Source organism: Jaculus jaculus, chromosome 4 (assembly GCF_020740685.1).
Source record: "Jaculus jaculus isolate mJacJac1 chromosome 4, mJacJac1.mat.Y.cur, whole genome shotgun sequence".
Classification (NCBI taxonomy): Eukaryota; Metazoa; Chordata; class Mammalia; order Rodentia; family Dipodidae; genus Jaculus; species Jaculus jaculus.
The window spans coordinates 135,493,670-135,502,000 of record NC_059105.1 but is presented as its reverse complement, the minus strand read 5'-3'; the positions used below and the strand labels follow the sequence as shown (position 1 = coordinate 135,502,000).

The 8,331-nt window shown below is 39.1% G+C and overlaps 1 pseudogene; it reads left to right on the top strand.

The window, feature by feature from the left end:
* The first annotated feature begins 328 nt into the window (after window positions 1-328).
* On the top strand, window positions 329-902 carry LOC101600564 (annotated as a pseudogene).
* The last annotated feature ends 7,429 nt before the right edge of the window (window positions 903-8,331 follow it).

Below are 8,331 nucleotides of genomic sequence, written 5' to 3'. Positions count from 1 at the left end.
TCATATTTTTTTTTTTTTTTTTTTCGCCCACCCATCCATCGTTAAAAATAAAAATGTTTCAAGCTAGGCGTGGAGGTACATGCCTTTAATCCCAGAATTTGGGAGGCAGAGGTAGGAGGATTGCTGAGAGTTTGAGGCCACCCTGAGACTAATAGTTATTTCCAGGTCAGCCTGGACCAGAGTGAGACCCTACCTCATAAAAACTGAAAATAAAATAAAAAAATAACAATGTTTCAAGTATTGGCATATTTTAATAACTCCATCTGCTTCAAGCAAAAAGCTATTCAATATATATTACTACTTCATCTTTGCCACATCTACTGAGAGAATGGAAACCATTCTCAGCAACCAGACTGTCCATATCCCAGATGTTGACGTCACTCTAAAGGGACGCAGAGTTAACATGGAGCCCTCAGAGGAGCCCTCTGGAGGAACTTCAACCACGTCAATGTAGAACTCAGTCTCCTGGGAAAGAAAAAAGGAGGCTAAGAGTTGACAAATGGCAGGGAAATAGAAAAGAACTGGCTACTGTTGGTAATGTCTGTAGTGGTGTCCAGAACATGATCAAGGGTGTGACACTGGGCTTCCCTTACAAGATGAGGTGCGTGTATGCCCACTGCCCCGTCAACGTCGTTATTCAGGAAAATGAGTCTCTTGTCGAAATCCGAAATTTCTTGGGTGAACAGTACATCTGCAGGGTTTGGATATCAATAGGCGCTGCTAGTTCTGCATCTCAGGCCCAGAAAAATGAGTTAATCCTTGAAAGAAATGACATTGAACTTGTTTCAAATTCAGCTGCTTTGATTCAACAAGCCACTACAGTTAAAAATAAGGATATCGGAAAGTTTCGGGATCTTATCTATGTTTTTGAAAAAACAACAGTGCAGCAGGTTAATGAATAAGATCTAAGTTATTCAGCTACACACAGAAACAAGATCCTGGATAACAAGAACAATTTTTTTTTTACTGAAACAATAAAAGACTTCTGTTGATTTGGGACATAAAAAGTAATTGTTCAAGCATATCATATATTTTAACCATGTTCATTCAACTTACTTACTTCCTTCCTCCCTCTTCTTCCATTAGTCTCTTTCCTTCTCCTCATTTCCATTCTAATTTCATCACACACACACACACACAATTTTATATATCTATAAAAAAATCCAAGATGCATAAATAAGAGAAAACATCTGATGTTTGTCTAAGTTGAAGTTATTTGCTTAATAGAGTGATTTCCACAAAAATAACATAATTTCATTCTTCTTTCTCACTGACTAAAACTCATGTGTGTGTGTGTGTGGGGGGGGGTTATTCTTTACACATTCATCTGCTAATAAACCCCTAGGCGAATTCCATAATTTAGCTATTGTGAATGGGTGCATGTATTGGATGTGTAGAAACTCCAATGGTATATTGACTTACATTCCTTCAGGTATATTTCCAGAAGTGTTACAGCTGGCTTATATGATAATTTTGTTTTCATGTTATTGAGAAAGCTGATTTGTACAATGACCTTACTACATTCCTACCAGCAGTGTATATAAGTCGTCAAGCAACAATGCTAAGGAATGTAACAAAGTTAACAGAGAGTCTCATGTGGTTGCAGGATTTAGAAATAGCCCAGGCTCTTTGTCTTCGACTTGTCCTGTCCACCTTGTGTGCTGATGGGGTGGATTCACTGCAGGCAACATTTTGTCACATCATAAGGTGTGATTATCCAACCTTGAACTAAATTAATTAGTGTAGTTTTGATATAGGATTTTGGAGTTCAGTAGGGGTATCCCAGACTTATAAACTCCAGTTATGGGTCATTATCCTATTTTTAAACAAGGAATTTATAAAAATGAATTCAAGAATGATGAATCATGAATTATTGAATTTATTTAGGGAAAGACCATGAATTGGGAGGTTCATATAAGAGGAAAAGGCTGGACAGGGTCACAGGCAAATGGAAGACAGGATCTAGACCTGATGTGGAGAAATTTAGAGGAAACATGCACTCATGTAGCCTTTACAAAACTGTAAAACAGCAAAAATAGCCAGACTATTATATAAGATGTAAAATAGACCCCTTACATATTATTAGTGTTATTTTGAGCAATTGACCAATTTGTATATCATTCGTGGTCCCTGATTAGTAACTGGCAACCTACTCAGTTTATTTACCACTGGCTGAATTATTTAATTTTCAGTGTAGGTCCCCCAAAATGTGATTGATATTAGTAGGCTCACAGCAATAGTACTTTGTGGGCAAAGCTCATCTGCACACAATACAACATGAGTATGAATGAACTTCTTTTAAGATTTAGTACCCATATATAGTTACAGATTAAAGTTCTCATGTTTTTATTATTTTATGTTTTCTAAATTAATGGTTGATAATCAAAGCTGTAAACCAATGCATTTAAATATAATCACCTTTCCAAATGATTATAGACAGCTTTTAAAGACGGAGTCCAGTGTTGAAGAGATGGCTCAGCAGTTCAGGTTCTTACCTGCAAATCCTTACATATGTTTGATTCCCCAGAACCCATGTAAACAACGTGGAACATGCATTTGGAGTTTGTTTTCAGTGGCTGGTGGCCATAACATGGCTATTTTCTCTGTCTTTCTCTCCTTTATCTGTGCATCTCTGCTTGAAAATAATTAACTTAAAATGTTTTAAATAGATAAATAAAGATAGAGTCCAGATGCCTAATTTTCTATGCTCTTCTAAAGTTGCTATACTCACAGAATTCCCCTAAAAGGAGATGGCTCTGAAGCTTTAGTGAAATGATGCTCAGACCCTAGTTTAGCTCATAGACCAAGGAAAATAACCCCTACATAGCTGAGGCTGGGAGAGTGTAAACACATCTGAGTGATGTTCTAGACCCCAACATGGCGGGACACTTGGCTGCAAACATCCACCAGAAATCCACATCTTCTTTTAGTCACTCCACAAAAAGCTGCTGTGTCTTTGGTTTCAGTGAACAAACAATTTGCTATGTGAACAGCTGAAGCAAGCTGTGTCAACAAGACAGGGTTTGAATGATGACATGCTGCTGTGTCTATGAAAGCAGAAGAAAGGAGTACATGATTGTGGCCTAGAGCACGCGGTTAGAAAGGGAGTAACGGTAGCTCTCCAGCATCAGTTGTTGACAGAAAACATCTGCTTCCTTCCCTGTCCCTCTGGAAGATTCTCCTGGGAAATAGGCCCATGATGCTATCAGTCTGTGCCAGGTCAGTTCCCTTTGCAGACTTCTGGGGCACTGTTTGGATATGTTGAGCAATCATTAACAAATATAGCACAGATAACATGTTTTATAGAAAAAAGTGGGGAATGTGATAAAGAAATGTGAAAGCTTACTGCATTCTCAGTCTGAAAATATCATCTGTGCTTTCACTCCTAATTTTCACACTTCACAGCTGCTAATGGATCTCAGCGGAACTAAAGTAAGACTGCTGACAGAAAGATACGTCTTTCTGTTAACTCTGTCATGTTTCTTCTTTCCTTATTGTCATAGAGTACATTTTTATTTGCTTCGGAGTCCCCTGATGCCAGATAGGGTCCTTTTCTTTTTAAAATTTGATGCACTCTTTTTGTTTTGAAGGAAAAAAAAAAAGTATTTTCTGCAGCAACACAAAAGATGAAGATAATAGAGGGTTAGAGAGATCAACAGCTCGTCATGTCTGGACTGATTATTGCAATGTCATTGGAAACAAAGAACAGTAGAGGATTTGGGGAGGAGCCTTAGTGTCCATATATTCCAGGTTTTGGAAGATCACACTCTCCTTCAGATAATGGATATTTCTCAACAACAAAAAGAAGCTCTCACACAGATATCTTAAGATCCTCTTCCAGGGCAAAGAAAAGAAAACTCAAGCTTCCTCGCTAATATCACCAGAGATTAAACAGCTAAAGGAAAGAGAAACAGAGCTCAATGTCTTCAGGAGCTTCTGGTAGTATTGATACCAGCGTTTAAAAGAAACACTGCTAATGATTCTTAGACAACTACAGCTTCAAAAACTATCTTAATTTATTTGTTTAGCCACTGAATTTCCCATCAGGAGCAGAGTTAAATGTCATTCACTTATTCTGATAGTATTAGTTACCATTCCATTGCTGGCACAAAATACCTCACAAAAAATTAGCTTAAGGAATAAAGGGATTGTTTCACCTTACAGTTCCAGGTAATAATTCATCATGGAAGGTTGCAGTAGGCATGGTGGCGCAAGCCTGTGGCAGCTGGTTACATTTGGCCCGCAGTGAGGAAGCAAAGCAGAGCATTGAGTTCTACTGTTCAGCCAGCTCTCTCCATTCTATACAGCTCAGGACCCTGGTTAGCCTAATTAAGATCATCCTTCACAGGCATGTTCAGAGGGTAAATTAATGTAAATAATCTCTCAATGATTATTCTAAATCCTGTTGACAATCATTGTGGACCATCACACTGATTTAATCTGATTTGAAGGTTTTCCAACTTAATAATTCCATGTCCTAAAGCCATGCATTTTCCTAAGGAATATTTACATTTGATGTTCAAATAAATACTGTTTCTTGGGCTGGGCATGCCAAGAATGCCTTTAAATCTAAGCAAAAAGGAGGCCAAGGCAGGAAGATTTTGAGTTCAATAAAAACAAAACAAAAGAAAATCTATTCTTTGATTCACACATTTATTTATTGTTTGGTAATGTGTTTTTTAAATTCTTTTTGTCTTATGAGGTTCTTTCATTTTTTTCTGATAGCAAATATAAGAATATATTAGTAAAGTCTTATACAGAAAATTTTATATGGCTTTCTTTTTATGCTGACTTGCTACTTTTGTTTATTTATTTAATTTTTTTTTTATTTTTGAGAGAGAGAAAGATAAGGAGGGATGGTGGAAGAGAATGGGCATGCCAGGACCTCTAATCACTGCAACAGACTCCAGATGCTTGCACCATCTTGTTCATCTGCCACTAATACTGGGGAATCAAACCTAGGCTCTAAGGCAAATGCCTTAACTGCTAAGCCATTTCTCCAGCTCTTAATTTGCTATGTTATAACATTCTCTATGAGGTAAACATTGTAATATTCCCTCTACAGAGATCGTATTGCTAATGTACTCATAATTTATTTACATCATCTCCCCAGATTTTCAAGATGTTCTTGTTTTACTGTCTTGTTCCTTTTCATTACAAGTTAAAATTTTCCTAGTACATTTTTATAATTTCCAATTATAATCATTTTAGTTTATGGTCTCTTCATCACATAATGAAAATGTGAAGTACAATGATGAAGAAATTTGAGGTTGCTGTGGCATTTGGGAGGAGAAAATAACCTGTCAAAAACTTATTCACTACTAGCAGAAATAACAATCAAAAGAAAGATTTTTTTTTTTAAGAACATGGATTCAGAATTGGTAGTGTATTTATATATAAGTACTTGACAGCATATTAAACCTACACAAAGTCTTTTCATTTAAAACAACTACTTTACCAGTGCTTGAAATCTTCCAGGTATATTATGGAAGGATTACAGGCTTTGCAATCAAACATATCTGATTCTGATTAGCTATATGACCTTGGAGATTTAACCTCTCTGAACCTCAGTTCTCATTTATTAAATGGATTTAATAACAACAACTGTAGAGCATGGTTGGGAGGATTAAAAGAATTTAGGATAGCATCTGGCACCCAGCAAACACTCTGAATATATAAATTTCAGGTGCTGAAAGTATGTGATTAAAGCATAAGTCTACTTGCCATCTGTCAATAAATATTGTATTTAATGAAGTACCTGACAGCAAGAATTTGACAATTTAGTTGAAAAAACTGACTGTAATAATATTTTGGCTCAAATACTTAGTGGTGTTACAGAATGAATGTTACTAGGCAAAGAGAAGAGGAAGTGAAATGAGTTTGAGCACAGGTAATACATGGGCAAATCAGATGAACACAAATGGAAGGCATCCCCAAGATGACGTTAGCCCTATGAAAGAAGTTATGCAGAGCCCAATCGATCCCTGTGTGTGGAAGCTTAGACTGGGTCACTTACTGCTCTGGCCTCCACACATTCATGCAAGCTGAGGCCCATAGCAACTGCCACGCAAGCTCAGAGCGTGTCTGTCTCTTGCGCCAGCTCAGGTGCCATCCCCTACCTGTCTGCCTCACAGGCCATCCACCATTTTCCTGTTGTGGGGGAGCACAGACTGCTTCCAGATCCCAGTGTTTCCCCACCAGAGTTTGGGCTGCTTCAGTGCTTTGTGCCTCAGTGTCCCTCCTACCATGAGCGCAAGCAGCTTTGGCGCATTACTACATGAGAGCTCAGGCAACTTTGGCACCCCAGCCAGGCAGGAGATCAGGCAGATTTGACAAGTGAGAGCCAAAGACCAGGCTGCTTGGCAGTTGCCTCAAGCTGCCTCAGATTTTCATTGTGCTTGAGGCCAGGCTGATCCATGCACCTAGGTGCCTATACACTGTGATGGACAGACCACAGTGCAAAAGAAATAACATGAAAAATCAAATGCAAGAAAATCAAATTAGATCACCCAGTCCAACAATGAACATCTCTCATCAAAACCTAGAAGAGTCATGAGGATCAGAACACCAAAATAAAGCTATGAGCAATGGAAACATGACCAAGCTACTGGTAGAACTTGCAGAAAAGCAAAATAAGACCAATAATAGTGTGGATGCTGCCATCACTAGACTAGACCTAATAGATAAGAAAATGGAAGGAGTTCAAAGACAGTTAAAAGATTTGAGGGAGAGTGGAAAAAAAAAAGCAGACATCAAAATTCAGCTGGCCATGCTAAATGAAGACATAAAGAAATGCAAGGATGAACTCCAGGAAGCGTCAAGAAAATCAGAAAATGATGTGAAAAGGGAACTTGACAGAGGGATGAAAATTATACATAGAAAAGCAATAGAAAATGCAAACCTAATTGAACAAGTCCAAAACTCTCTAGAAGCTCTCAAGAATAGAGTCAGACATGTGGAGGATAGAAACTCTGATCTGGGGCTGGAGAGATGGCTTAGTGGTTAAGTGTTTGCCTCTGAAGCCTAAGGTCCCAAGTTCGAGCGTCAACTCCCCAGGACCCACGTTAACTAGATGAACAAGGGGGTGCTCGCATCTGCAGTTCATTTGCAGTGGCTGGAGGCCCTGGCACACCATTCTCCCTCTCTCTCTCTCAATCTCTCTCTCTCTATCTCTCTCTGTCTCTTCCTCTCTCTGTCCGTCACTGTCAAATAAACAAACAACCAAAAACAACTTTAAATAAAAAGAAACTCTGATCTGGAAGACAAGATGGGGATAGACTGGAGGAATTAAGATCAGGAACAAGACAGTGTTGTGCACTCTCACATCTTATTTTCAATATAGCACTGGAAGTGCTAGCTCAAGCAATAAGACAGGAGAAGGAAATAAAAAGGATACAATTTGGAAAGGAAGAAGTTAAGTTAGGGCTATTTGCTGATGACATGATTATATATGTCAGAGACCCAAGAGACTCCATCCCAAAACTCCTGAAGGTGATTGACTCTATAGCAAGGTAGCAGGATACAAAATCAATGCACAAAAATAAGTAGCATTTCCATATGCAAATTATAAAGACACAGAGAAAGAAATAAGGGACACAGTTCCATTTTCAATAGGAACAACAACAAAAAAAAATTAAAATACCTTGGAACAACATTAACAAAGGAAGTGAAATATCTATACAATGAAAGCATATAAACACTCAAAAAAGAAATTGAGAAAGACCTCCCATGTTCCTGGATAGGCAGAATTAATATTGTGAATATGGCATTCCTACCAAAAGCAATATACAGATTTAATGCAATTCCAATTAAAATCCCTACAGTGTTCTTCACAGAGATAGAAAAAATGATCTCAAATTTCATATGGGATTAGAGGACTTCCGGGCAAAATGGCGACTGCCTAGCTGCACTCCAGATATCAGGGAAAGAAAGGCAAGTATTTAAGGGCTATCGGGGTCTTTTTACCACTGGGAGGGCACAGAGTGGGAAAAAAAAAGGGAAGCACACACCACCGCGCCCCCTGCGCCCCACACCCCGCCACGTCCTGCCTCACCCTGCGCCCCAGCGCGCCCCTTGCCCCACCGTGACCTGCACCCCGCCGCGACCGGCGCAGACTGTTTGCAGGTCCCAGTGTTCCCAGCCTGAGTTTGGGCAGCTTTAGGACTTGCAACCTCAAGCCCCTTTCAAGCTCTAAGGCAGGCAGCTTTGGTGCATTACTGGGTGAGAATTCAGGCAACTTTGGTGCCCCTGTCAGGCTATAGATAGTCAGCTATGGCAAGAAAGAACAAAAACCCAGGCTGCTTACAATTGCCCCAGGCTGCCTTGGATTCT